We start from the raw sequence: 22,224 nt of genomic DNA, 5'->3' as shown, positions 1-22,224 counted from the left end.
CTGTTAAATACTACAGAGAGGCCAAATGTGTTAACTTAAAAACACTGATTGAGTTTGACAATTTAAGCAGTCATTGATAGCTTGCTGGCAGTAATTACCCGCAACTTGGCAACACAGAAGCCTTGCCACAGTGCTGAGTTGCGAATGGGGGATGGGAAAATGTAGAGCACTCTAGATAAGCTTAGCAGCGGCAGTGGAAGAATACAATATAAACATTGAGGCTTGTCAGAAAACGGCCTGCTTTTCAAAAAGATTTGCATTTCTTTACCCTTTACTGTAAATTTCACCTGTTTTGAAGTTTTTAATATAGTTATTAATTATGTCATTGTAAGTGTTGGAAAGTCAGACTGAGTTAACGACGAGAAAGCAGTAGGTGAGGAAAAGAGGTAATGAGAGGTGACAACGTGCTAGCAGCCCTCCCTCGCTCTCGGAGCCTCCTTGGCCTCGGCGTCCGCTCTGTCTGCGCTCGAGGAGCCCTTCAGCCCGCCGCTGCGCTGTGGGGGCCCCTCTCTGGGGCTGGCCTAGGCCGGAGCCGGCTCCCTCTGCTCCCTCTGCTCAGGGAGGTGTGGAGGGGGAGGCGCGGGCCGGAGTCGGGCCACGCCTGCTGAGCTGGATCAATGGTCCAGCTCCCTCTGGGCTGCCAGAGTGCCTGGGCTAGGTGCCGCAAAGTCCCCATGGCAAATGCCAGTGAGAGGTGAAGCCGGCTGGGTTTCTGCGACGGGTGGGGACTTGAACTTTTGTGTCTAGCTAAATGATTGTAAACGCACCAATCAGCGCTCTGTTAAAACGGACCAATCAGCTCTCTGTAAAATGGACCAATCAACTTTCTGTAAAATGGACCAATCTGCAGGATGTGGGTGGGGCCAGATAAGGGAATAAAAGCAGCCACCCCAGTCAACAGCTGCGAACCGCTTGGGTGTCTTTCTCTGCTGTGGTAGCCTTGTTCTCTCGTTCTTCTCGGTAAATCTTGCTGCTGCTCACTCTTTGGGTCCGTGCTGTGTATAAGAGCTGTAACACTCACTGGGAAGGTCTGCAGCTTCATTTCTGAAGTCAGTGAAACCACAAACCCACCAGAAGGAAGAAACTCTGGGCACGTCCAACTCCGGACACACCATCTTTAAGAACTGTAGCACTCACCGCGAGGGTCCGTGGCTTCATTCTTGAAGTCAGCGAGAGCAAGAACCCACGAATTCCGGACACGGTAAGACTGTAGTTCTCTCATATTAAAGTCACCTGGAGAACTTTAAAAAAAAATCGTCCATACCTGGCCGTTACCATCAATTAATCATAATCTTTCCAGGTAAGGCCTGGGCATTGACTTCTATGTAAGAGCTCCAGCTAATTCTGATGCCTAGTAAGAGTGTGAGACTGGAAAACCGCAGAGGAAGGGCTTTTCGGTTAAGATAGGAGTGAGTGAAGCCTACTTAAATACTGAGAGAGATAAGCCTTCTGTAATTTATATTAGTGTGTCGTAACTCATTGATTAGAGATACCCTTAGCCTATATCACAAGGTACTGGTACTATACAAGTAAATGCAGCATTGGTCTGGGAGTTAAGAAACATAATGCATTTTAATTCTCACTTTTGCCAGTTAGCTACATAATTTTGTGCAAGTAAAAGGTTTCCACATGGGCCGGGCGGGGTGGCTCACGCCTGTAATCCCAGCACTTTGGGAGGCTGGGGTGGGTGGATCACAAGGTCAGGAAATCGAGACCATCCTGGCTAACATGGTGAAACTCCGTCTCTATTAAAAATACAAAAAATTAGCTGGGCGTGGTGGCGGGTGCCTGTAGTCCCAGCTACTCAGGAGGCTGAGGCAGAAGAATGGCGGGAACCCGGGAGGCAGAGCTTGCTTGCAGTGAGCCGAGACTGTGCCACTGCACTCCGGCCTGGGCAGCAGAGTGAGACTCCATCTCAAAAAAAAAAAAAAAAAAAAAAAAAAAAAATTCCACATGTATACAGTGTGGAGGCTGAGATATTTTACCTAAGGTCCATTTCAGTCTAAATTTGTTTTAGTTTTCAACTACCTTTTTAGCAGAATCATGGCTCTCTAGAACAAGTAACTGATTTGTCCGTGGGGTTAAATATAATTCCAACTCTAATCAATCTTAGGATGCTTTGTTAACATTTTTTCTTTAATTTCCTAAATAAGAATATCAAAAGATTCATATGATGAAACACATCTGATACCCTCCTTGGAGAACTGCAGGACTTGGAGAAAACTCATTCTGTGTTCTCTGCCCTCAACATTTTTATTCCAGTGAAATTTATTTTAAAATTAGTTTAATTTTAGAAAAACATGTTTTAAACCTGAAAGTAATGAAGATTATCTAGTTCAGATTTTTCATGTTGAAAAAAGAAGATATTTCCTAGGGTGAGAGAAAGTTAGTGGCAAAGTATTTCAGTATTTCATTGTCCCATTCTGTGCTTTCTATGCTAGTCAACTCAATGGCAACAGGAGGCCAGCAGAAGCAGTGACAGAACAGCATCCGGCCTGTGTTACCTTGGTGATACGGGAGGCTCCAGAGAACCTTTAGAATTTCCTAATTTATTGAAAGTTTTACTTCACAACCACTTAAACTTCATATAATTTGATTAAAGCTGAATTCTTTAAAAACATTAAGCTGGGCTGGGCACAGTGGCTCACACCTGTAATCCTAGCACTTTGGGAGGCCGAGGCGGGCAGATCACGAGGTCAGGAGATCGAGATTATTCTGGCTAACACGGTGAAACCCCATCTCTACTATAAATGCAAAAAGTAAGTCGGGTGTGATGTCATGCGCATGTAGTCCCAGCTACTCGGGAGGCTGAGGCAGGAGAAACACTTGAACCCGGGAGGCGGAGGTTGCAGTGAACCAAGATCGTGCCACTGCACTCCAGCCTGGGTGACAGAGTGAGACTCCGTCTCAAACAACAACAACAAAAATATTAAGTTCCGGAAAATTGCGTATGTAATAATAACAAATAGTTTGAGACTCATGGTATATATATGGGGTGTGTGTGTGTGTGTGTGTGTGTGTGTGTGTGTGCGCGCGCGCGCCACAATCCCTTAGTTTTAAATCTTTGCCATTGAAATAAAGAAAAATGAATTTTAGGGTAGTTAGTGATACACAGAAAAGTTTGCTACATGTCAAAGTAGACATACTTTCTACTCAGCAAAAAAAGCAAAATCTTTAAAAGTACAGAGACACGTATAAGAAGTAATTGAAAAGAAAGGAAAATTATTCCTAAGGAATAATTGCAAGCCTTATCGTATCTCCTGGCTGGATATATAGGACATTAGGTCAGATATAAGATAATTTTTGCTCTAGCGTTAGTTTCAAGCTTAAGAAATGATAAAGTTAAAAAAAAAAGAAGTGATAAAGTTCTGGAGATGCATATATTCATAATATGCTTTCAGGGTTAAAATGTGTGCTAAACATTTAGGAGCAGATGTTATCAATGGAATTCTTTGTGTTTAGCTTACAAACCTTTTGTACTTAGTGATTTGATAGACACAATTAGAAACAACATAGGATTTATTCAAACAGATCAAAAGAAACGATTTTATTTGTAATACTATGGAAAGATTGAAGTGTATATAGGAACTACTTTTACTAGTCTTTTAACCTAAGGTTCTGAATTACAGTGCTCAATGAGTTAACTCTGATGTCAGAGAAGTGAAACTTGATTTGGCTTTGGATCACAATTTTTGTACTACATTTCCCCCCACCACCAAAAGTTATGAAATGATGATAACATATGCAGAAGACCTAAGCCATCCATTATAGACACTTGAGAAATGTGAATTTCTTTTCTCACTGCTTTGCTTTCTTTAAGTGACAGAATTAATGACCATTTCTGCAGGACACACTGTATGGAGGAGCATCCACTGATAAAAGATATTTTCACTAAGGTGTAAGAGACCAAATAATTTACAATTACGTGGCCAGGCACGGTGGCTTACACCTTTAATCCCAGCACTTTGGGAGCCGAGGTGGGTGGATCATCTGTCAGGAGTTTGAGACCAGCCTGGCCAACATGGTGAGACCCGGTCTCTACTAAAAATACAAAAATTATCTGGATGCAGTGGCGCGCATCTGTGGTCCTAGCTACTTGGGAGGCTGAGGCTGGAGAATTGCTTGAACCTGGGAGGCAGAGGTTGCAGTGAGCCGAGATCGCGTACTCCAGCCTGGGTGACAGAGCAAGACTCCGTCTCAGAACAAACAACAACAAAACAATTACAATTATGTCTTTTTTGGGTGTCAGTTACTCTTGACTAATAAGTTAAGAATTAGCTTGTTTAGGTACAGCTGTTACCATTTAGTAACACTTGAGTACATTGAATTTCTTGGCTTCATACTTCTCACAAATGAGCTGATTTAATTCGAGGTCTTTTAACCTTTGGATTGATAAAGCATTTTTTTTTAAATTTTACTTTAAGTTCTGGAATACATATGCAGAACATGCAGGTTTGTTACATAGGTATACATGCGCCATGGTGGTTTGCTGCACCTATTAACCCTTGGTAAAGCATTTTTAAATTTTGTAATCAAATTAGAACTACCTTTCTTATTATGATTTACTGTATTTCATATCACCCCTTTAGAATAAAAAAGAAAAAATGCTCTACTGCTTTTCTTACAGGGCTTATTATATATTTGTTTTGTATTTAAATGTCTAACTTTTAGCTGGGAATGAGTAACCAGGACTGTGCCTTTATTGTGAGGTGAGAGAGGCCAGTTAAGTCACATCACATATTGAGTTCTTTCAACTTATCCTATCAATGTAGTTTCCTTACAATAAATATTCCAAAGCATTGTTCTTGTTTTTTAATTAACAAAATGATGCAAGGATCATCTGCAATAAAAATTTGTGAAAATGGCCAGGAAAGCTTTAAAATTATAAAGAAAGACTTCCTGTACCAAAATTTAATATGTAAAGTCATGGAAATCAGAAGAAATAGTTAGACTAATGGCACAGAAGAGAAAGTCTAGAAGGAGACCTAGGTGTACATAGATTATATTTAAAAGGTAATATCAATAAATAGCATTTAGAAAACAATCTTTTGAAAAGTTTAAAGAAAAATCAGAGGTTTAAAACGGGAAAAATTAAATACAACATGCTACTACCAGAATGAAGGGGCATGGATAAATTTTGAATTTTTAACTTGAAAATCCAAGCCTTAATTCCACCTCCATAAAATACTTAATTTATTCTCATCTGTCATTCTATACATACTGTCTAATGAAGAAACACGTGTTTATAACATTTTATATTCCATTTTGTTTAGTATTATGCTCTTTCTTAGGTCTGTGTAGTATTTTAAATTACCATTTTAATGGGTATTTTAACAGTCACCTTTTTTTGCAGGTATAGGTAATTCACAGCTAACAGTTTGTGTAAAATACTTTGGAGTTTTTTCTCTTTGTGTACAAGTATATAAAAATATGTTTGTATGCATTTGCCTCACTGACTATAATGGGATTGTGCTATATACATTATTATTGTCTTTAATTTTTTTTTCAGTGCACAACATATTTTGGAAACAAGATGACCTTTAAAATCACATTATTTACTGTCAAGTTCAAAGAAACAAGGTCTCCTGTGATTTTATTTGGAAATAAAGTCTTTTGTTCTAAATTAATTTCTAGGCTATATTTATAAACGTTCCTACTTTATCTATTTTGAAGAATGTACTGTTGCATATTATTATAATTTCTAAAATTCAAAATCTTAGTGAAATCAGTAGTAGTATACTGGGTTACTCGATAATATTTACCATTTCACAGAGCAAAAGAAGCCAATCTCTTTTCATTTCTTTTCCTTTCTCTGTCTAGCCTATGCACAATTGCTTTCTTTCTCTTTTTCTGGAGTAGACCAGGGACTCCGATTAGGGTTCAGCTGAAGCAGATATATGGAAATAGAATGTTTTATGGAGCTTTAGCAATGCCTACTAAGGTACACTCAGTTCTCTTGCTTCAACATCCTTGCCTTCTCAGAAGCATTTGTCTTGTTCTCTGTCTTGGTCATTAATATGGCAGCACCTAGTACAGTGCCTGGTACCTAGTAGATATATTATACATTTGTTGACTTGTGAAATAGTAAAATTATTACTTTTTACAGTTCAAATGTTAATATTATTTGCTTACTTTATTGGATTTAATAAATATTTAAAAGTGTTGACATTAATCATTTTTCACTTTTAATGTGTTATGTAAATGCCAGGGGATATAATTTAATACTCACAATTATGCTATACTAGGGATCTTGCTTTTTCTGGGTTACTGAAAACAAAAACATTTAATTTCTTGTGAATTTGATAGAAACTTTCTGAATTTTTAAAGTAAATTTATTAAGGAGTGTTATTCTAGAATTCAGTATAATAAATATGGTCATTAGGATTTAGAAGTTAATTTTCTTGCTTGTACTTTCAGTAGTTCCAGTGTTTATGTTTAAAAATCTACTTTTATGTTAGACAATTTTATATTTCACAAAAAGGAGAGGAGTTTATTTTAGATGTATAAAGACAGATTTTTAGAAATGAGGAGAAAATACATCAATTACCCTGAAAATATCATCCCCTAAAACAGTATTTTAAAACTGCAAGCATTCTTTATGGAACTAAAAATTCATATTAATTAAATGGGTTCCAAAGAGTCATAAGTATTGTATTTATCAAGATGATTTCTAAGTATGTTTAAATGACACATAGTAATAATTCATATAGATTATATAAATGAATAAATATTGTCTCTTTGCTTTTGTAATAGATATTTTTGTCCTCTGATGATAGAAATAATTTAGTAGAAAGAAAATTATGTAATTGACTTGACACTACTCAATTAAAAATAAATTCCTGATTTTCCTAAACTTAAAAATACCTTTTTCTAATTACCATGGCTTATTGCCTCTAAATTTTTATTAAACTTACAAAAAAATGGGCTGGGCATGGTGGCTTATGCCTGCAATTCCAGCACTTTGGAAGGCCGTGGTGGACAGATCACCTGAGATCAGGAGTTCGAGACCAGCCTGGCTAACATGGTGAAACCCCCGTCTCTACTAAAAATATAAAAATTAGCCAGGTATGATGGCGGGCAACTGTAATTCCAGCTATTCCGGAGGCTGAGGCTTGCTTGAACCCAGGAAGCAGAAGTTGCAGTGAGCCAAGATCATTCCACTGCATTCCAGCCTGGGCGACAGAGCAAGACTCAGTCTCAAAAAAACAAAAACAAAAAAATAAAAATTACAAAAAATACACTTACGTTTCCAGGGGAAATTGCTGCATACACATACAAGGTAGAGATGGAAACTTTGAGAATTAAACTCTATCTAATATTTAAGTATTAACATTCCTTTAATATTAACAACTGCTTTGTTTATTTCATATGTTTTGGCTCCTTTCATAAGTAAAATTACCTTTCATAAGTAAAAATATTATTGCCGTCATTATATATGTAACTGGGAAGGTATACTGACAATCCAGCCAATATAAAACAAACAAAAAGTTACTGAAATGTTTGGGACTCAGTCAAAGCATATTTGGATAAATTCTATTGAGCATGTCATGTGATATCTCTTGCTTCGGATATATGAACTTATTCCTGTCACTAGAAATAATAACAATAAATGTATCCTAGTATTTTTGCCCAGGTACCTTGATAAATTGATGTTGAAAATGTGTCCATCTTGAGTTTTCTTCTTAGGAAAATGCATAAAAATGCTTCTTGAGATTTATATTAATCTAGAGTAGAATTATTTTTTAATTTTATAAAGAAATTTCTTTGAAGCAAATTAGGTGAAAACACAGAAAACTCAAAATCTCAACAGATTTCAGATATTGATTTTATGTTCTAATTGTATCTAGTGGGAAGTAAAGTACTAATTAAATATCCTTCTATCACAGAACATATGAATTCACTAAATGATGCTAATTACACTTACAGGTAGAGATGGAAACTTAGAGAATTAAACTCTATCTAATATTTAAGTATTAACATTCCTTTCATATTAACAACTACTCTGTTTATTTCATATGTTATGGCTCCTTTCATAAGTAAAATTACCTCTTGACTTCATTAAATTTACATTCAATCTTACAAAATTTTCATATTAAGTTGTTGTATTGCAAAGCCCATGTTATCTTAGGTTTACATGCTGGTATGGTCAAAATAAAAAAAAATAGTTTAACTGATTTTTTTAATGTAGAACATAGAGTTATTTCTGAAATAAGGATCTGTGTTGTGAATCCTGTAAATTGATTGTTTGCCCATTGAGTTATACTTTGTTAATGTCTGGAGTTATTCTTTGGAAAAATAAATGCCACAATCTAGTTTAATTGTGACATTGCTCTTAGGAGAAGAGCACAGAGATTTCCACAGTAACTACGTAGTATTTTCTCTCCTGATCCATCCACTCATCTCCTAGGAAGCTGTGTGCCTTTCTGTTCCACTGCAGCTGATCCGGCTTGACCATAGTCTTTTGGGATAATCCTAGGGTTTGGAACAATGCAACAGGTCATGTTTTTTAAGCTCCAACTGTCCAGGCACTTAACAGGAATAACCTAACCATATGAGGTATACTTTATTAGACCTTTATGGATGAAGCAACTGAAGGGCAGTGAGCTCTAGTGACTGAGAAGTCCTTTAGTTTGATTCTAGAACTGATCTTAGGACCACTGTGCAATATGCCTTCCCATTTTCTAGACTAGAGCTTCTCAGCCATGAATGTGCTACAGGTATACCCAGGTACTGATCCCCTCAGCCTCTGATGTTGCTGGACAGGACCTGGAGCCAGCATCCCAGGTCTCTTCTTATATCTGTGAGAAGCTTCATCCACTTAGACCAGTGTGCTATACAAAGATGATGGTTTTCTCATGTGCTGTGAAGCAAAAAAGTTTGACAAGCACACATCCTAGAGCAAAGAAAACATTTAGAAATATTTTAAATGTTTTCTAATTTTTAGCTAACATTAAAATAAAATTTCAGATTCAGCAGTCCTCTGACAAGGGATAACTTTTATAACTTGTATAATTCTAGTTTATTTTGCTTTTTGTCTAAGTATTACGTATGAAAAATAGTTTGAGTACAAAGACTATTAATTTTTTCCATTGATATTTTGTTATGCTGCATGTCAGTTATTCTTAACTGCTAATTAGGCAACATATATCCTAGCTAGAGTTAAAATGAAGTCTTTACATCATTAAAGTTGAATTCATTTAATTATTATTGATACTTTTTTTTTTTACTGTTCTTATGAACTGTCTACTTCCCAATTATCAGAATTGGCAAATGTTTAGGCTTAAATGCTGAAGTACATAAGGGTGAATGAGGTTAATAAGGGAACACTTTGTAAAGAAATGATACTTGCAAGTTTAAAAGAATATGATGGAAAGAATATGTATACTGTCTTGATAAGGAATGATTTGTGGTGTTCAGGAGCCCTTGAGTAGCACTGAAGTGGTGTTGGAGACTTTATATCACTTAGTACCATTAATGAAGAAAGATAAAATAGTTCAAAATTTCTGACACCACAGGAACAGCTCAGGGGAACCCAACTGGTAATCTGGATTGGCTTAAATGAGATTGTAGTGATGCATGAACACTTACACTCAAATGTTTTCATTGTGTTTAAAATGATTTTTTTCACAATGCATTAATCATGGAAGCTCATCTGAAAGTGTGTGGTTTGTGGTTTTCCAGACTTTTTCTCAATAGAAGTTTCCAGGTAAAGATAAAACATGTTGCAGATAAATCAAGAGGAAAAATTCATTTCCTCTTGATTGCAATAGCCAGAGAATGATTGTCCACTTACGTACATCTGATCTAGTTTAGTGACTTGCTAGGGACTGTTTAGGGAACTTTGATTATTGGTGATCTGGTCTGAATACCTGATTACATATGAAATACAAGGCAGGGGGAAGCAAAGAAGGTGACTGAGTTTGTAAACCTCATAGACCTAATAACAAAATGGGCCATTATTGAGAAAATATTACCAGGAAGACGAGGTGAATGAATGTGCTATGAGGTGGAGAGGATGTTGAATTCACTGGGGAGCATGTAGATCTGGAGAAACTAAGGAGAGACCCAAGAGGAGAGTTAATGAAAGCAATTGGAAATTCTGCTTGGAGTCGTGTGCAGAGATTAGGACTGGAGGTTTAGAGTTAGGGTACTCTACTCATAGGTACTCATAGCAGGAGGGGTGAAAGAGACCTACAAGGAAGAAAGGATAAAGATAAACTTGATAGAAATAGGCCTCATTTTTATGGAGGAGGAGAAAGTCAAAGTTGGGCAGCAATGGAGACAGGCCAGTTGGCCTCTTTGATGTTCCTAAACCATCAAGCATAACCCTACTGGGGCCTGCACCTTCCATCCTCAGCCTGCAATGCTCCTCCCACAAGGGTTGAGGTTCTTCCTTCATGCTCCCGTAATACTCTGTTTCTGACACTGCATTTACCAGAATATCATACTTACCTGTTTATGTTCTTGTGTCATAAGAACAAAACTCAGTGATATAAAATATTCATTGAATAAATGGAAGAAATGAAATGAGAAAAGATTGTACTTAAGGCCTCATTTCAGAAATCAAGATCTTGGAGTTCTGATAAAGTGGTCTGATGACATGTTATTTCAAATAAAATATAATTGGACACCCATTGTGTGCCAGCCATTCCTGGAATAAAGGTCAGACATTGTTAGAGAACATCAGCAGGACTCTCTGTATCTCTCAGCTCTGGTGATCTAGGTACTGGCTTCTTTTCAAGCAAGCTCTCTTTAAGTGGCAGCAGAGTCAACATCCACTCCTTCAAAATGATTCTGTCTCTTGGGGTCACTTGCCTGTCAAGGAGGTAGAGCTCCTGGTGGGACTACCCATGGGAGAGGAAGTGAGTTTGTGAAGCAGGGTGTGACATGGGGCAAAAACAAACTAACAGAAGTCCATTCTAGAAATCATACAAGAGGCCCTCAGAAAGTGGAGGTGAGAGGATGGCTTAAGCCAGAAGTTCTGGGCTGTAGTGTGCTATGCCAATCCGGGGTCCGCATTAAGGTTGGCATCGATATGGTGATGTTCTAGGAGCAGGGTCCCATAAGATTGTCTAAGGAGGAGTGAACTGGCCCAGGTTGAAGAGGCAATCAGGTGCTCATAAGTGGCAGCATGATCTGAAACCAATAGTGGAGGACAGCTAGGGAAATGGAGTGAATTCACTTTTCTCTTCCTCCCTCTTATTGTCAAAATTACAACTGATTACCAGAGAAAAGGATGCTAGGCCTGGAATTGCCTTTGTTGTATGTTTGAAGTTCCATAGATGAAGGAGAGTTTCAGAAGAGAAAGAGATCAGCTGACAGTAAGGCCACTTGTTGGCATTAGAACATTGAGGCTTGGTGATTTTATTTAATTAAACATTGTTCTTGATTTGATATGAAAAAATAAAAAGTTTCATCTAAACTTTAAAAAGTTCTATAAAGTCCTAAACATATAATGATAACGATATAGTGTGGGCTTCCCAAATAAACTTGGGTGCAAAGCCTATTCTGCCATTTCTACCTGTGTAAAGCTTAAGCAGATAACTTAAGCTTTTGTATCACGTTCTCTGCAGTGCTTAACTTAGAGGTTAAATAACAAAATTCATGAAAAGCACTTAGCATATCATATAGCAGGGCAGTCAAGACTAGTGAATACCATTGGTGTTGTTATTGCTTAAAAATTTTTTATTGTGGCAAAATATACGTAACATGAGACTTAACAATTTTAACTGTTTTAAATGTACAGCTAAGAGACAGTAAGTACATTTACATTGTTGTGCAATCATCACCATCATCCATCTTCAGAACATTTTTGCATCCCAAATTGAAACCATGTACTCATTAAACAAATCTTTATTTCTTTCTTCCCTGTACCCTGGTAATCACTATACTAACTCTGTCTCTGTGAATTTGCCTATTCTAAGCACCTCATGTAAATGGAATCATACAGTATTTGTCCTTTTGTGTCTAGCTTAGTAAGAATTTTTTTAGTAGCAAAAGCTGAATGAATCCGGACTGGTTAGTCATTGGTTGCTGGGGTTTCTGTACTGCATGGGTCCCAATCCATAAACTTAAATTCTATCATCTTCGTGATAATGTCTACTAATTACAGGCATAATGTTCCTAGGAGAAAAGCAGTCTCTATGGCACACGCTTTAGGTGTTCAAATATATTTCAACAACAGTACAGGAGCAGAACTTTTTTTAAGAAGACTATAAAATCTGAAAACACTTCTGAAAGGTAGCTCTGAAAATTTCTTGGGTACTTTAACTGCAGGTGACAACAAATTTCAGCCTGTGGATAGCACCTTTTTATTTATCAGCCTCTTGATTCCTCTCCCAAAGTGACTGTATATTGTGCAGTTGGTAAGCAGTTGAATAGTTGGCAACAAGGCATAAATATTTAAAATTTATTAAAAACTACGAAGGCCTAAATCAAGAGATGTGATTAATTATTCAGGAAAAGCTCTATTTAAAAAAATGTGCTCACAGATGTGTAGTAATTACACAATCTGTTTCTTTTTATCATGTATATAAGCTAAATGAAATGTTTCCCTGCCTTGAAAGTCTGCATTCCCTCAGTTCTCCATAATGATGCCAATTCATTCATGGAAACAAAGCAAGAATCATTAAGCTTATAACCATCAGATACCAAGGAAGTTGTTTCTGTAGCAGTGAATCAGCCACGTGAAATCTCTTAGGATTTTTACCTCTTTACTCCAGTGACTTACCAATGCAAATATGCCTCTATCATCATCAACTGGTATGTCTTAAACCTACAACTTAAAAACCAGTTTCTCCTTGGTTCAGCTCCTTCACACTTGGCCTTTCTGATATCCATGGCACAGATTATGATAACTGTTACTACAACCAACAAATGCCACTTCTGACTGCAATTTTTGCTTTCTTTATATAATCTTGGGTGAGCAGTTTATTGTCTCCAAACCTTGGTTGATTTATCTGTAAAATATGAGGAGAAAGATAGCTTGTGAGAATGAGTAGCACAGTATGTGCACAGGTAAATACTAGATTTAGGAAAGAAGTACGTGAACATGTACGTTGTACTTTTCCAGGCTTCTTCCTCCTTGAAACTGTTTCTCCGTTGTCTCCTAATAACTATATTGTAGCTGCTGGCTCCCAAATTTGGGAACTGAAGTTCCCACCTCATTTAGCCATCCGCTCTCAAGGCTTGTTCAACCTTGGGCACTCTTCCTGGCATAAGCTAAGACTGCCGCTAGAAACCACTACATTTGGTAATTTAATTACTTTTATCTCATCCATCCGTCCCCTTGGCCCTCAGGACTCTGCTGATTTGCAGAGCAAGTTTGACAGCCTCCTATCTGTACCTTTTAATCTAAAAAAAATGGCATTGATTCAGACAGACATTTGAAAGGACACTGTGATCACCAAGGGAGACAAAAATTCTCTAAGAACAAGAGCAAAAAAAAAGTGTTTATAATTTACATTAACCCTGGGCTCTTTATCAGAAAAGGCAATGTTATGTTTCACATATCCTTTTACTTCTTTGGACAGTTACGCTGGTTTATTGAGTACTTACAGTAGCCCAGACACCGTGCTAAGCACCTCACATATATTATTTAATGTAATATACCCAGGAATCCTAGGAGGTAGGTGCTGCTATAACCCATTTTATAAATAAAGAATCAAAGACTTGGGTTAGGTAACTTGCCTAACATCACACAGTAAGTTGGCAGAGCTGGATCCAAACCGGACAGACCTGAACCATGATCTGGCCACTACGGCAGAATATTCAGTGGTATGTTTAAAGGCAGTTACTCAATAAAGAAAAGGTAATACTGAACTATTTATTTAGGAAGCTTCTGGAGAGGTTTAAATGATGATCCTTTTTACTACACATTTTTTTTCTCCTTTCCCTCTTTATTTTTCTTTTATTGAGGCCTTTAGTGTTAATTTTTAAATACTAAATCTATCTGTTCTTCTCTGTTCCTTGCAGTAAGAAACATAAGGCTTCGAGAAGGCCATACAACTGTACATGTTTGAAATTCCTTGTCCAGGACGTGGTAGCATAACACACTGAATCCATTCAAGAGTAAATGGTGATCTCAGTGATGCTTGTGGTTGGAATATTTTTTGTAAGGAAAATAGTAAGAACCTGTTGATTAAGTACCTGTTAAGGTGTGCCTATAAATTAAGAATTAGGAATGCTCCATGCATATTATTATATTTCTTCAAATAAGAAATAAAATATCCCATATGTAGAACTTGTCTATATGAAAAAAAATCAGGAATCACTTATTAAAATATTTCATGTGGTTTCCAGAGTGGTCCACAAGATTGCCTCTTGGGAGGGTTCTATTTCCTTTATTAGAACTTCAGTTTCTGGTTTTGTTTCTTTTTTCTTTTCTCATTGTTTTTTTATTTCCTATTTTTGTATATATATTAAAATATACATAAATCTTTGATAATGTACATAATAGTAATACATAATTTATACTTGAAACTATGTACTATTACTATGATGTATGGATCAGGTACAGCTCAAAAACAATTTGTTGATGAAATACGTGATCAAAAATGGTCTGGAGTGCACTAGTTTATAGATTTGGAATTATAAAATATTAGGAATTCTTATGAATTTGATAGTTACACTTCTAACATTTCTAAAATATAACAAGCATTTATTTATTCGTGATCCAACCAACCAGTAGTCCAAATAACCAGAACTTAAAAAAAAAAAAAAAGATTTCTGTAAGAAACAGCTAAATCATAGTACATATATCAGGTGATAAAGCTAAAAGGTCATTTGTAGGACGTGCTGGGTTCATCTCCAGTAAAGTATAATGATGACTAAAAGCCGTAACAATGTCCTTGGGGCCTTGCAAAACTCTTAATTATCCTCTAGTCTAAATTTTCTTAATTGCCTCTAGTTTAAAAGTAAAATTATATATTGTGCCAGTCATTAAGTGATTTTTATTTCTTCAAGTTATTTGCTTGCACTGTCTGTGGCTCCCATTGTCCCTGATATGACCTACAAGCGCTTCCAGTATCCCGATGGTCCAGTCCTACCTGGTTGGTCTCCAGTACTCTCCTCCAAGACTGCTTTCACTTCTTCTTTAACACATTTCTTGCCTTTGGGCATTTACAGATTCCATTTCCCTTTTCTCAGAGAAAACACCCTTTCCCTGCTTTGCCTGTCTAACTCCTTCCCATGCTTTCAGTCTCAGCTAAAATATTTTCCTTCCCCCAAGTTTAAATGAGTTGACTCTGCTACGTGTTCCGTGGCATCCTGTAATCTCCTCTCCTTTAACATTTATCACATCACATGTTCAGATGTCTGTCTTCCACTCCTACATTTGTAACATTCACCTCACATTTTTGCAGATGGGCCTGTCTGGACTCAATTCCCTAGACCCACATCTAGGTGGAGAAATAATGGTGCATGACTGAAGCCTACCTACTCAGGGATTGGGGAAGCTTCTCTGGCCCTTACATGGTACCACACACTCTCCCTCATCAGCTGATTTAAGCTTTGTAGACTATTAATTACATGCTTTGATACCTTCACTTAAAGCAATGATTTTGAAGCGGCCTCATTTGGGGTAAATACCGTAGGTTCATCCTCTAACGCCAAAGAAATAAAGTACGCGGATACACCAAGAAGTGGGTTCAGGAGGGGAGGCTTAATAGGCAAAAGAAAGAGAAAGGAAAATAGCTGTCTCTCCCGCGCGAGAGAGAGAAGCGCCCGAGTGGGTCTTCCGGCCTGTGGCGGAGTGCAAAGGTTTCATAGACAGGCTTGAGGATGTGGTGTCTGAGTTACATGGGGCCCAAAGATTGGTTGGACCAGGTGTGACATTTACACAGCACACAGGGAAGCTGGCAGCTTCACCCTAATCATATTGCAAATGGAGTCTGCCTGACCTGCTGCCATGTTGTCTGCTGCCTACTGCACACGTGGTTGGCAAGGAAAAGGAAAGATGGAGCTGCCATGTTGAACATGCCTAGTTCCCGGGTAGCCCCTTTCCTATTGGCACAACTGCCAGCATTCACCTGTGCAAGCTTCCAGCTTACTTATCTATGTCTGCAGCTCGATTTTACAGGCTGCTCTTTGTGAGAAACGAAATAAGTTTGGAACTGCTTTTCATTAAAAGGGAAACCTTACCAAGGACTTCCTTACCCTATCTGCCTGAATAATTTCTTTTTAATTCCTATCTCAATTTCTTCATTCTTCCTTCCTTTTTCATTTTTCCTTCTCTTCCTCTTTTCTGGCTTTTCTGTTTGTTAGAGTGACAGACTAATCCTGTGAATCCTTCTGGTTTTTCTCCATCTACCTACACTTTATAGAAAATTAATCTTGGTCCTTTAAGCAGTGTCAGCAAAGCATGTGTAGACCCAGCGGCCAGCTGAGAAGTGCTGCTGAGCAGAGAAGCCAACAAGAGAAAGCAGTTGGAGCGTGAGAAGAGATGGCCAAGTGGATTTTAGATGAGACAAGATTCTGTAGGATTTTTGACCCTTGAGCTACAATCAGTCTTTTAATACAAATTTCCTCTAATTTGGGAAAGCACTAGGTTTTTTTTCCCCTAAATTTCGAATCTATTTTTTCCTAAACAAGAAAATGCATTTTCTCTATCTTTGTATTCACTTGACTCCAGGACACGGATGATAGATATTATGCTGTCAGCAGAATTGTATTTGACTATGAAGGCAAAAACATTGCTGAATTACTTGAAATTCTGTTTTGTTTATGTCCTAATTCAAATGACTTTGACTTTATTTAATTGCAAGAGATTGTATATTATAGCCACTCTTCAGCCATTTTTCTGGATCATGAATTCAGATTTATGTTTTATTCCTGTTAGTTGATTTGAAAAGTATTTTATTTAAATTTTTGTTGTGTTGAATATTTCTTTTGTGGATCTGAATTACAGATTTGCTCTGCCCCTTTCCACAGTGCTAACTTAAACAAAATAGACAGATCATTTAAAAATAGGCACCATCTTCAAGATTTATTTTTACAATAATTTTCTGTTGTTTGTAGCACTATTGTTGGCTTTAATGTCTTTGCAAGATTGTGCCTTAAATTGTTTGTCAATTTCTTAGTGTACAAAGCTTTCTTTGAAATACTTTAATAAGTCTTTTAATTAGCTGTAAATGTAACTGTGAAATTCTTTTTTTTTTTTTTTTTTTTTGGTTAAGAGAGAGTCTCTCTCTGTAACCCAGGCTGGAGTGCATTGGTGTGATCTCAGCTCATTGCAACCTCCACCTCAGCCTCCCAAATAGCTAGGATTACAGGCGTGCACCACCACGCTCGGCTCATTTTTGTATTTTTAGTAGAGATCAGGTTTCACCATGTTGCCCAGGCTGCTCTTGAACTCCTGACCTCAGGTATCTACCCACCTTCGCCTCCCAAAGTTCTGGAATTATAGGCATGAGCCACTGTGCCCGGCCTTAACTGTGAAATTCTGACTTAAAGATATCTTCACTTGCCTTTAAATGGTTTTTACATGATGAAGTAAACATCCTAAGGCTTTTATTATAATTATCATAGTAAATGTCAATAATTTATTCCAATTAAATATACAAATGATTGATTGGAGGACCATGTATATGTGAATCATGTTGCATTTATATATTAGTGAGTTTATCTTTTCACCAATATAGTGACTTAGTTATCTGATTTGTTTGAAGAGTGATGTCTCATGAGTAATTTTTTAAATAGTTGAAATAATTCATTTTTTTCAAATTATACCCTTAAAATCTTTTTTAATGCAAAATATAAGGAATCTAGAAAATACAGATAAACAAAAAGAAAATAATCAGCCGTAATCCAACTATCTAGAGACAGCTACTAATTTCCTAATATATATTCTGTTTTTCACTTTCTTTTAATCTAAAATTGTGTGTATGTGTCTATAAAATAAATGAAAAAAGCAATAGTGTATAAATAGAATATCTATTTGTGAAAAATGAGAGAAAAAGACTACACAAGCAAATTCTTATCAGTTCTTTTTTTTGATAGAACACTTGCTGATTTTTAATAGTCAAACTTTGAAATATATATTTTTCAAAACTTCTGAAACAATTTTTATAGGGAAAAATACGTATTTACATTCTCAAAACTCAATACAAACAATTTTAATAAAACAATGTCAATTGGCCATTGGTATTCTTCAATAAATTGTTTGCTGATAACTTTTGCTCATTTTTCTATTAGGTTTTTTGCCTTAGTTCTTGATTTGTAGGAGGAGCTCAATATTTTCTGTCAACTTTTGGCTGTGATTCATGTAGTTCAGCTTTGAACTGCCTTTTACTGCGTGGAAATTTACATTATTGTATGTAATCAAATCAGCAAACCAAATATTTCCTGTGTGGCTTCTGAGTTCTAGGTCATACTTGGAAAGGCCATTTTTTCTTCAAGATTATACAAGTATTCACCTATATTTTTTGGTGTATTATACCTGTGTTTATATCTACATACATATTACCTATTATATTAAATTTAGATACTTCATACATACGAAATTTGTTTTTTAAATGATTGGGGTTTTTCCCTATATGGCCTAGTTGTTCAAACTTTGCTTTGAAGTCCCACCTTTGTTATAGATGACTTCCCATATACATCTGAGTTTATTTTTGGCCTCTCTGTTCTGTTCCATTGATATATTTATCTATTCTAATACCAGGGCCAGATTTTTAAAGGTCTGTAGCATTATTTTACATTTTTAAATCCAGGAGGACAGCTCCTGTTTTATTATTTTTTTTTATTCTTTAAAAAATTTCTTAAGGATGCTAGAGTATTTACTCTCTAGTAAAGTTTTGAATCAATTTGACATTGTACTATAGTGAGTTTTCTGATTCAGGAATATGTTATGTTACACCAGTAATCTGAGATTTTTACACTATTATTTGAAAAAGTTTTAGAGTTTATTCCTAGATTTTTTTTTATAAAGAGGATTTCTAGTAAGTGAGGTTTTCTTTTCTTTTTCTTTTTACAACAAATGTTATTACTTTGATATGGTTGTCATATAGGAAAGTTATTATTTATACTATCTTTTGGGGGACTATCTTATCTAACATACCGTTTCTAAGCAGATGACTTTTGTTACCTGTCCTGTAGAAGGTTAAGGAGAAAATGATCGGCGAGTGAGCTAAGAAAGGATGCAGAGGTTTTGGCAACCTTGTGTGTCTCTGAAAGTTTACTCAGTAGGCTGTGATTTTGTGTGACCTATTAATGTTTCACAAAACGAAAATGAGTTGGGTTCCCAATACTCTTGTCCTATCCAGGAAACTCTCAGGACTAGGAAGTGTTGATAACATACCTTTTAAAGCAAATTAACCACTAATTGAAAATAAATTAGGATGTTGGCATTGCATTCTCAAAGGGACAGCAGCACTCAATTTAAAGTGCTGAAGAAAATGGAAATATGTACTCTCTGTTAGGAATGATTGTATTAAGGGGCACTGAAATGTTCGCACTGTGATTCAGCATTTTATTAAGGTAGAATTTTAACAAGTTAATTGACGACCAACTTGAATCAATTAAACCCATGTTTTATGCACAACCATGGGATTACACGGGAAGGTGAAAACTACCAAAGCTCTTTTGAAAGTGAATTCTAACAAATATTTATTTTAGCAATAGTAACCACTAAAATTTTACAGAGCTGTGTAGTTTATATCACTATTTATTTGAGGTCATTTAATCCTCATAGATATCCCTGCAGTTGAAAAAGGAGGTTCTAGTTTTGTTTTTAGTTTGCCCAGGATAAATGAGCTGTCCAAATTTATATAACTAACTCTTAAATGGTCAAGGGTTTAAATGCAGATCCCCTGATGCTTCCACCAGTGTACATTGGAATCCACATGGCTGCCTCCCCTAAGATTCAGCTTATTTTAAATTGAGATATGAAATATTCTCCCTTGCCTTTGCTTGATTGCGTATCTAATGTTAACATTACATGGGTCAACCAGAGTGTTTCACCAAGCAAGTCTGATGATTGCTTTTCTGCCTTGGCCAGTGAAAGATTTCATTAAGTCCTTCCAATGTATATCATTTATTTTTGCTACTCATTGACTTTATGCTGAGCAATTGTTTCTTATATTTTAATTAATTGCAATATAATTCTAAAAGAAAATTCTCACAGTTTTTTTTTTTTAATTTTGAGACAGTCTCACTCTGTCACCCAGGCTGGAGTGCAGTGGCGCCATCTCGGCTCACTGCAAGCTCCGCCTCCCGGGTTCACGCCATTCTCCTGCCTCAGTCTCCGGAGTAGCTGGGACTACAGGAGCCCGCTACCACGCCCGGCTAATTTTTTTTTTTTTTGTATTTTTGGTAGAGACGGGGTTTCACCGTGTTAGCTAGGATGGTCTCAATTTCCTGACCTCGTGCAGTCTCCGGAGTAGCTGGGACTACAGGAGCCCGCTACCACGCCCGGCTAATTTTTTTTTTTTTGTATTTTTAGTAGAGACGGGGTTTCACCGTGTTAGCTAGGATGGTCTCAATTTCCTGACCTCGTGATCCGCCTGCCTCGGCCTCCCAAAGTGCTGGGATTACAGGCGTGAGCCACCGCACCCGGCCAAATTCTCACAGTTTTAACAACCTAAGTTCAGGGAGCTCTGAACTCTGCCATTGTGGTATAACTACTCGATGCTAATAAGGATTCTACAATTTTTGGTGAGTTTTAGAGTCCACAATATTTTTTAAAACACTTCTGAACTTTTCATAACAATTTTTTTTTGTGAGGCTCCAAAACTTTTTGAATGTTATTTTCCCCATCTCAAATACCTCTTCCCAGTGAGAGGGTCTAGGATGAAAGAGGATGGAGTATTAGTGGATTATGTTTATCTAAAGTGGTCTGTACTTTTTTTCCAAGGAGTTCCAATGGATATCCTATTGCTGACTGGAGAACATACTTTGAAACAAATTAGGCCAAAGGAATTTATTTTCTTTCAAAATTTTTAAAGTTCAGATCTTTTGAGTAGAAGAGCACAGTCTTGACCCATATACATTTATGTTTTTAGTTAATTATATCCTGAACACTTCAAACATTTTTTGAGATCTTGTCATCATTCTTATTTCTAAATATCTCATTTTCTCTCTTGTCTGTTCTTATCCTACTCTATCGTTGCCCTATCACTTTTTTCTTCAATTCTTCACCAGACCCATAGGACTAACCAATTGATTTAAAGCCATCTCTGTACAACAAAGTATTGGATCAGAGACATGAAAAACTTATTAAGTTTCTTCAAGTTGAGGAATTTTCGATGATAAAAGTATGTCTCGGCCGGGCGCGGTGGCTCATGCTTGTAATCCCAGCACTTTGGGAGGCCGAGGTGGGCGGATCACGAGGTCAGGAGATCGAGACCACGGTGAAACTCCGTCTCTACTAAAAATACAGAAAAAAAATTAGCCGGGCGTGGTGGCGGGCGCCTGTAGTCCCAGCTACTCGGAGAGGCTGAGGCAGGAGAATGGCGTGAACCCGGGAGGTGGAGCTTGCAGTGAGCCGAGATTGTGCCACTGCACTCCAGCCTGGGCGACAGAGCAAGACTCCGTCTCAAAAAAAAAAAAAAAGAATGTCTCATTAAGGAAAAACTTTAGGATTCTCTTTTGTTCTGGGTCCTGTCAACTTTAATAATTTGGACTTTGAAGAAAAGAATATATGACTTCAAAATTAGTAATCAGAATGAAGTAAATAAATTACCCTTTTTGTGAAACTCAGAAGATTCCACTCAAATAAGGAAAAGTTAATATTCTGTATACTATGTTCATCACTATTTTTAGACCACACGTCAAGGTTTAACATTGCAAACTGTCAACCCAAATTAAGGCTGGGTACAAAGCGTCTTTCCAGACAAGTGACTATAATAAGAGAAGGGAATAAGTATCACATTAAAATCCTTTATTTTATTATTTATTATTTTTGAGACATGGTCTCTGTTGCCCAGGCTGGAGTGCAGTGGCATGATCATGGCTCACTACAGCTTCGACTTCCCAGGCTCAGGTGATCTCCCAACTCAGCCTTCCACAGTAGCTGGGACTATAGGCACACACCACCATGCCTGGTGCTAATTTTTGGTAGAGACAGGGTTTCACCATGTTGCCCAGGCTGGTCTTGGACTCCTGGGCTTAAGCAATCTGCCTGCTTTGGCCTCCCAAAGTGCTGTAATTACAGGGGTGAGCCACTAAAATTCTTTATTTTAAATAAAAACTGTGATGCATGGAGTTTTCTAACCAAACCTATCTTTG

At 37.0% G+C, this 22,224-nt stretch overlaps 1 long non-coding RNA gene across 1 annotated transcript in view; it reads left to right on the top strand.

Annotated features, from left to right (window-relative positions):
* Positions 1 to 707: 707 nt before the first annotated feature.
* The window catches only part of LOC129486592 (uncharacterized), a 251,912-nt gene continuing 230,395 nt past the window's right edge, over positions 708 to 22,224 (top strand). Inside the window, exon 1 of the long non-coding RNA XR_008659030.2 lies at positions 708 to 1,201. This is a non-coding gene — a long non-coding RNA (uncharacterized lncRNA). The remainder of the gene's footprint in view (positions 1,202 to 22,224) is intronic.

Source organism: Symphalangus syndactylus, chromosome 7 (genome assembly GCF_028878055.3).
Source record: "Symphalangus syndactylus isolate Jambi chromosome 7, NHGRI_mSymSyn1-v2.1_pri, whole genome shotgun sequence".
Classification (NCBI taxonomy): domain Eukaryota; kingdom Metazoa; phylum Chordata; class Mammalia; order Primates; family Hylobatidae; genus Symphalangus; species Symphalangus syndactylus.
The sequence above is the reverse complement of the archived record's forward strand: the minus strand, read 5'-3'. Positions and strand labels throughout refer to the sequence as shown.